Raw genomic sequence first — 9,377 nt, forward strand, 5'->3', positions numbered from 1 at the left:
AAAATTCCAGGTTATAGTCACTGCAGAAGTCAAGACAGGAACACAAGCAGCTAGTCACATCTCATCCACAGTCAGGAGCAGAGAGAAGTAGATTCGTGCAGGCCTGCATGCTGGCTGGCTGTCAGCTGGCTTTCTCCTCTATTACACTCTTCAGGACCCAGGCTAGGGATGTTGCTGCCCTCGGTGGGCTGGGTCTTCTTTATTTTATTTTATTTTATTTTATTTTATTTTATTTATTATTTTTATTTTACGTGTATGTGTGTATTGCCTGCATGTAGATAAGTGCACCCATGTCATGCAATCAGACAGTTGTTAGCTGCCATGTGGGTGCTGGGGTTCAAACCTGGGTCTTCCGCAAGAACAACCAGTGTTCTTAACCTCTGAGCCATCTCTCCAGCCCCGAGCTGGGTCTTCTTACATCAATTAATAATCAAGACCATCCCCTACTGACATGCCCACTGGACAGCCTGATGTATATATTCCTCATTAAGACACTCTTTTCAATTGGGACATAAAGCAATTTTTGTAGACACTGAGAACCCTGATCAGAGCTTCTCCAGGGTTGGCGAGCTTCTAGAAACAAGGTGTCCACCCAGCTGCTCCACTTTTCTGCTCTGGGCTCAGTCCCTGATGGCCTGGGCTCCCAAATACTTCTGGGGACCCCAGGGCTCTGGCCAGACCTGGACACCGTGCTGCACAAGCCTGGCCACTGTGCTGTATCTAAACATGGTTTTCCAGGGCTGGAGAGATGGCTCAGTGGTTAAGAGCACTGACTGCTCTTGCAGAGGACCCGGGTTCGATTCCTAGTACCAACATGGCAGCTAAGATCCATCCTTAATTCCAGTTCCAGGGGAATCCAACACCCTCTCCTGACCTCCACAGCATTGCACGACATGGGTGCACTCACATACTTGCAGACAATACACTTGTACACACACAAAAAGATAAAATAAAAATAAAAAAAAAATAATACATATATATATGAGGCTGGAGAGATGGCTCAGCGGTTAAGAGCACTGACTGCTCTTGCAGAGGACCCAGGTTCGATTCCCAGCACCCACACGGCAGCTACAAACCGTCCTTAACTCCAGTTCCATGGGAATCCAAAACCCTCTTCCAACCTCCGCAGAATTGCATGACATAGGTGCACACACATACATGCAGGCAATACACTCATATACATAAAATAAATATAACTTTTTTTTAAAAAAAGGGTTTTCCTAGGTCATCCCCACTTCCCTCATGTCTTGCCTGTTCCTGGCCTCTCGCCCAAGGCCTTCTCAAATCTCAAGTCAGAAGTAGTGGAGGCTGACAGGCCTGGGCCACCTCAGCTGCCCATGCTTCCCACTCTACCCCTCCAACCTATCCCTGCCAATCCCTCCTGTGAAGGTGTTGTCAAGAACCCTTATAAACACCAACTCCTGACTTTGATTTAACCTTCTCCATCTGTTATCTCTTACTCCTGGTCCATCACTAGCACTTCCAGCCTCTTGCTTCATCCATTCTCCTTTCTTTCTAATGGCTGCTCCTGCTGAAGGGAATGGCCTAAATTAGCATTTCTGGAGGTGGGAGATTACATGAGCCTGGCCAGACCCTGAACTAGGCCTGGGAGGACCAGTCTTTCCAAATAGACACAAGCAGCCAAGTGGGGTCCTCAGCTGTTCCCAACAATACTAGATAAGAATGAGGAATCAGCAAACTGAGGACAGATTAGAAGTATCAGGGAGTTCAATTTCTAATGACTCTGCTTCTGGAAACATCAAGCAACATTATGTGGCAGTTGGGAGGTGAGAGAGGCATGGAGCCCAGGAGTGGGATGAGGAGGAGTCAGTGGAGGTCAAAGGTTTAGACACTTCTGCTCCTCATACATCCATTCCCCCATCCAGCCACACACCAGACCCACCCACACCACCTTAGGAAGCCAGCCATGCCCAGAAGTACCACCCCAGGGACTTTGAAACACAGTTTGCAAAAGAGAGCTGAGCTGCCCTGCATGCCCCACTTCCACTCACCTCTTCTACTAGCTGTGCCAAGCTGCCAGAGTCCCACAATAAGCCTCCTTTCTTTGAAGCAGGAAGTGCCTTTGGCTCAGCCTAAAAGTGCCATTTGAACCCCTGGAGGAGCACCACCCAGGACTGGCTCTGCTCCCTCTGCCTCTCCCTTGGGTGGAGGGGGCTACATGGTATAATAAGGCAGCCCCTGAAGGAGACAGGAGAGCAACCCTTACCAACAGCTTCTCTGTCTCCAGAGCTTGGCAGACCTGGGCCACATTTGCTGGGGAAAGGCCAGGACCTTTAGACTAAGACAGATGAACTGCCCTCTTCAAGGAAGGCAGGACAAGTGGCATGGGTTTGCTGAGCATTGATGGGGTGAGGGGAGTAAGGTTGTAGAGGGAAAACAAGACTGATAGTCCCTCCCCTCTGCCTTAGTGACAGGGAGAGTTTAAAATCCACATCAGAGGTAGGGAGATGGCTCAGTCAGTAAAGGGTCTGACACTTGGGCATGAGGACCTGAGTTTGGATCCCCAGCACCCAGGTACAGAGCAGCAGTGCACATCTATGATACCAGTGCTTGGGAGATGGAGTCAGGATCCCTGGGGCTCCTGGCCAGCCAGTCTAACCTAATCAGTGAGCTCCATGTTCAGTGATCTCTCAAAAAACATGGTAGAGATTGAGGAAGACATCTGATGTTGATCTCTGGCCTCCACATGAACATGTACACACACACACACACACACACACACACACATGTGCACGCACACGTGCACGCACATGCTAATCCTTAACAGCAGTGGCTGGTAAGTTTCCCCTCATCCTTCAATCTCTGCACTCCCAGGTCCTACCCAGCTGTTGAACAACAGCTCTGATTGGAGAAGATCTGTCCTGTGTCCTCTCTGGGTATTGAAAGTAGGCCAGTACAAAATAGGTACTTTGTGGGGCTGGAGAGATAGCTCAGCGGTTAAGAACACTGACTGCTCTTGCAGAAGACCTGGGTTCGAATCCTAGCACCCACATGGCAGCCAACAGCTGTCTGTAACTCCAGTTTCAGGAGATCCGACAGCCTCTTCTGTCTTCTGCGGGCAATGCAAAAGCAGGGGTGCACTTACCTACATGCAGGCAATGCACACATACACATTAAATAAATTAAATATTTTTTTTAAATAGGTACTTTGTAACATTCCAGGCTGTCTTTGGTCCCCATGTTAGTAGGTTACTTCATTGCTGTGACCAAATATTTGAGATGACAACTTATAGGAAAGAAAGATTTACCTTGGTTCACTGTATCATGGTTGCTTGGCCCCCTGTGTTAGAAGAATATGATGGTGGTGGGAGAGTGGGAAAGATGGTCCCTCACCTCATGGTGGGCAGGAAACAGACACAAGGAATACAGGAAGGGGTGGGGCAAGATATGACCCCCCTCTAAGGATTCACCCCCAATGACTTACGTCTTCCAACTAGGCCACACCTCCTACTTCCTACCATTTCCTGATACCATCATATCATGGATCTGTCAATCAAGCTATTGAATAGAATACAATTCTTCTCAGCAGGAGGTCTGAGAACACCATTAACCTCCAGTTCACAAAGATTAAAGAGCCTCCTTTTTCAGACCATTGGGACCCCAGTGTAGCTACTTGAGTGTCTGTACTAAGTCTTTACAGTAAAAGTCCAAGCCCTTTTGTGCGTATGTGTCTGTCTGTGTGTTTGTGTGTGTGCGGACACATGTTGTATAGGTGCATTGCACACATGTGGGCATGAATGAGGTGGTCAGAAGTCAGCCTTGGGTGTCATTCCTCAGAAGCCATTCACTTTTGTTTTGTTTTGTTTTTGATTTTTTGGAAACAGAGAATGTCATTGGCCTGGAACTTACCAATTAGGCTAAGTTTTGCTGGCCAGCAAACCCCAGGGATCCTCCTGTCTCCACTTTACTAGCACTGCGTTATAAGCACACACCACCATGCCCAGTTTTTTACATAGGTCCTAGGGACTGAGCTCAGGTCCTTGTACTTGCAAGGCAGATACTTTACTGCCTGTGCTAGCACTGTAACTCCACCTTCCCAGGATCCTTTTGGAGTTTGATATTACCTCTCTATGCCCTTGAATTAGGGTTGTCCTTGTGACTGGCTCTGATCTCAAGAATGTAGAGGACATGCTCCTATGCATTCCAGAGTCTTGGCCTCAAGGTCTCAACATTTCACCCATGCCCTAATGTCCTTCAATCCAGGTAGCCTGACCAGTCAAGAGGTCACCACAGCACCCAGCCAACAGCCAGAACCCATTGCAGATGGGGGTGTGCTGGATAGCTTTAGTGTCAATTTGACACAGCTGGGTTGAGGGAGCCTCAATTGGGGAATTTCCTCTATTGGACTGGCCTGTGGCCATGTCTGAGGGGCATCTTCTTGATAAGTGATGTGAGAGGGCCCAGCCCACTGTGGGTGGTGCCACCCCTGGGCAGGTGGGCCTGTGTTACATAAGAAAGCAGGCTGAGCAGGGGCCAGGGGAGCAAGCCAGTAAGCAGCATTCCTCCATGGCCTGTGCTTCAGCTCCTGCCTCCAGGTTCCTGCCCTGAGTTCCTACCTTGGGCTCCCTGATGAACTGTGACCCGGGAGATGTAAGATAAATAAACCCTTTCCTCCCCAAGTTGGTAGTGGCCAGAGTGTTTTGTCACAGCAATGAAGAACAAACTAAGACAGGGGGAATGGAACCAGATCAGCCCTAACAGCTGTTTCAGGTAATACCTGTCTATTGACAGCATTAGTGAGCCCAGGCAAGATCATATAAGAACTGTGTGGCAACTTACAAAATAGGAGACTGGGGAGATGGCTTAGCAAGAAAAGCACTTGCTGGCAAGAATGAGGACTAGAGTTTGAAGCCCAGAAGCACAAAAATGTCCAGTGGTGTGGTGGCTACCTGCAGTTCCAATATGTAGTAGGCAGAGACAAAATCTAGTCAGACTAGACAAAATGGTGAGCTCCAGGCTCAGAGAAAGGCCCTACTTTGATATATAAGGTAGAAAGGGCTGGAGAGATGGCTCAACAGTTAAAAACACTTGATCCTCTACCATGAGAACCAAAGTTCAGGTCCTAGCACCCATATCTAGTGGCTCACTCACAACCCTCTCAACTCCATCCCAAAATGACTCAATGCCTTTTTCTGGCCTCCAATTCAAACACACAAATAATAAAAATAATGGTGGTGCACACCTGTAGTCCCAGCAGTTGGGAGGCAGAGGCAGGCAATCTCTGTGAGTTCAAGGCCAGCCTGGTCTACATAGTGAGTTCCAGGACAGCTAGGGCTACAGGGAGGCCCTGCTTCAAAAAGATAAAAATAAATAAATAAATAAATAAATAAATAAATAAATAATTTTTAAACTAAGAATAAAATAGATGATAAATAAATAGATACATATATAGATACATAGATGATAGATGATAGATGATTAGATAGATGATAGATAGATAGATAGATGATAGATAGATAGATAGATAGATAGATGATAGAAAGATAGATGATAGACAGATGAAAAACATAAAATTAAGCCCTAGTAGAATTAGAAATAAGGATATATTGGCCCGGTGTGGTGGCACATGCCTTTAGTCCCAGCACTAGGGAGGCAGAGGCAGGCAGATCTCTGAGTTTGAGGCCAGTCTGGTCTACATAGTGAGTTCCAGGTCAGCTGGGGCTACAGGGAGACCCTGTCTCAAAAAGACCAAAATAAATAAATAAATAAATAAAGACACCCAACATCAACCTCGGGCTTGACATGCATGCACATACATGCACACATGTACGTGTACCCACACATGTAATCATGCATACATACAAGCACACCACACACACACACACACACACACACTAAGTAACAACAAACTGTGGCTGTCTTAAGATGCTCTGCCTTCAGATGGTTTATTCTATAGCAATAAATAATTGATATGATCTCCTATACTGTCACTCAAATGCTCAGCCCTGGGCTTCTTCCTTGTCCCACTCCCCAGCCTTAGGCTGCCATCTCTACTCTGCAGACCCTTCTTTGATCTCACAGATCCCTCTCAAAGCCAGAGTCAGACCCAGTAACTCATTCCTTGGCAAGCCCACAACCACTCACCCATCACCAAGAGTAGCAAGGCCACCTGCCCCCTACTCCTACCTTGGGAAATCTACCTAGTGGCCAAATTCTGCCTGATCTACCTTGCAATCTATCACCCACTTCAGTCACTGTCACAATTTACTCATCAGCCTCTTAGACTGGACACCAGTGTCTGCCCATCTACTAAATCCCACAAGATCCATGTCCATACCTTCTTTCCATTCTATCCTTCCTGTCTTGGTAGGTTTTGGTCACACCCTGAAGGTCAAATCACTGTAACTTTTTAAGTTTCATTTATTTATTTTTATGTGTATGAATGTTTTGCCTACATGTGTGTAAGTGCTCCCATATGTGCAATGATGGGCTTCTTGAAATGGATTTTATTCATCTCTCAATCTTCGAGCTTCTCAGTACCAGAAAAAAAATGAAGGAATCAATGAAAGACAATAGCTTTCTATTATCTGCGTTGCTCTGTACTTCCCTAAATCAGTTACAGTGCCTCAGGTTTAATCTGCTAGCCATCCAATTCTAGTATCACAATGCCCTGGGGTACATAGGCAAAATTGGGTACACAGTAAGTTGGCCAAAGTACAGAATGTCTATAGTGTTTCTCCAGAGGTACCTAAGGTTGAGCTAGGTGCCCAGCTAAACTGAGATGCCAAGGATCAGAATGACTTGAGATGCAGAGGTTCAGAGAGCCCCAGACTATTCGTTTGCCCCTGAGAATCTGTCTCACAGGAGAAGATCCATGAGCTTGGCTCTGCTTCAGCAAATAGCTGCCCCTTCAAAAATGATTATTGCACAAAACAGCACCTAATTGCATTTTAATTAACATTTTAAGACATGTTCCAACAAACCATTTGCTTTCTCTCTTGGCAAAGACATTATATATGAAAATAACTTTGTTAGATTTCAATGTTCTATAAAAACGTTAGCCAATTAACTGTTATATCTTAGGCAAGTTGAAAAGCCATAGGCAATAGAAAATAGTGTTTTGTGGCTGAGGGTGTCTCACAGTGATGGATCTTGTGTTTAGCATGTGTTCAATCCCTAGCACAGCAAAATAAATAAAAATAATAGTTGTATGCAACACTCTTTGAAGTCATATGGCTCTAGAGCTCAAATCTAGTCTCCACCTTACTGGTCAAGTGACTGTAAGTTAGCTTCTCTGAGTTTTAATTTCTTTTTCTTTTGTGGGAGTGTGGGTTTTTGGGTTTGTGGTTTTGATTCTTTTATACTGGGTCTCATGTAGCTCAGACTGGCCTCAAACTTACTACTGAGCCAAAGATGACCTTGAACTCCTCATCCTCCTGTCTCCTACTCCATAGTGCTGGGATTAAAGGTATGCACCACCATGCCCAGGTTTATGCTACTCTGGGGACTAAACACAGGACCTCTTGCATGTCACACAAGCACTCTACCAACTAAGCTATACCCCCCAACTTAACTTTAATTTCTTTATCAGTAAAATGGCCTTAGAAAGTAAAGTGTATCAGAGACAGTGTGTGACGTTTCCAGTAGAGCACCAGTAGAGCAGAGTTACTGCTTCTCTTAGCACTAAAAACAACACACAACCCATTGCTAACCACAGTACTACATGCAAGGAGGCTAGCCCCTCTTGAGGAGGACAAATTGCCTAACCCTTTCTCCTAACAAGCCACAGGTTGGGGTGCTGAACAAAACTCTAACCTTGGGTCCCCCAGGGAATGTACCACTGGGCACCCTGTCTGGAAGGCTCAGCAACAAGAAGTCCTTGGGCAGAGTGGGAAACTCAGTCTGAGGCAGCTGGAAGGTTATGACAGCCAGAGGAGAGTGGGAGAAGGGGATTAGGAAACTGGAGAACCACAGGGAAGTCTGCAGCTTTGTTTTATTGGGTGTGAGAAACCTCAAGTTTCCTGTGACCAAGAATCCATCCTGGCACCATCCAGGCCTGGCTCTCCTCCTTGACTTTTTCCAGCTTAGGGAGAGGTTGTTAAATGTTTTGCAATCTGCAAGGGTGGGTGGCATGTTTGTATTACTATCACTAATATAAGGGCATGTGTGGTGTACATGGTATGTAATGATAATGCACAATAGTCTTGATTATAAATTCCACAGGATCAATTACACTTTAATTTTTGCCAAACTCACTTGAATAACCAACACAAGGTTACACCTGATAAACTAGTGTCCTTCAGGCATGAGTGCTAATGGATATTGCTTGTAAGGGACAGTACAAGTGACTTGCACATTTTGAGGCTGGGAAAATATTTCAGTTTTGTGCATTGTTTTCAAGGTAACTACAACAGACATGTTACACTTACAAATCTAATCTTCATTATAACATTTTCACCATACCTTTAAGTCTAAATATAAAAATAAAAAATAAATATAAAAGTCCTTACCTGCCACCTTTGCTAATTTCTGTGATGTAAATACTCCTTGGTCAATTTTCAACCCCAGACATAAAATTACACATGTAAAGTCAGAAGACCATTCAGTAGCATGCCATTCCATGGTACTTCTACCATGCAGAGCACACATACATAACTTCAGAAATATGGGTATTGTCTTGGACAGGTCTCCTATATTGAGGTCCACTCACCCAGGGCTCAGGGACCATTTCAGAAGAGGGAGCAGAAAGATTGTGGTTAAGAGCCAGGGAGGATGTGCATGACCATACAGAAATAGTGCTACAGGCACCAGGAACCCTTGTCATACAAACCTTCAGCAATGGTGTCAGCATGCACAAGACCCATGCAAATTTAGGCAGACAAAAACCAAGCACAGAACTGTGGAAATGAACAGCAAGCCCCAATCTTAGTTGAAGAATTATTGACAGCTGATTCCTTCTGGGTGAGAAAGAATAGATTTTCTTGGAAAGAGAGACTGACTAAACCTTAGTGGATGAACTTGCACTGAGGGACATCTCGGAACATTAACGTTACATAATAGGCCTTAATACAAATGACAGAATGTATGAACTCCTATGGGAGGACTATGGGAGAGTGCCAAAGGGGAAAGGACAAGGGAGTATAAAGATGATTTTATGTATGAAATACACAAAAATTAAATTAAAAATTTAAATATATATATTTAAACACATATATGTTCATGGGACTGGTGAGATGACTCAGTGGTTAAGACAGCTTGCTGCTTGTTTGACGATCAGAACTCAGTTTCCAGAACGCACATCAAGTGGCTCAAAACCACCCATAATTCCAGCTCCAGGGGGTCCAACACCCTCTTCAGGTCTCTGTAGGTACACACACACACACACACACACACACACACACAAATAAATAAATAAA

This window comes from Nannospalax galili, unplaced genomic scaffold, assembly GCF_000622305.1.
Source record: "Nannospalax galili isolate Female #2095 unplaced genomic scaffold, S.galili_v1.0 scaffold269, whole genome shotgun sequence".
NCBI classification, from domain to species: Eukaryota; Metazoa; Chordata; class Mammalia; order Rodentia; family Spalacidae; genus Nannospalax; species Nannospalax galili.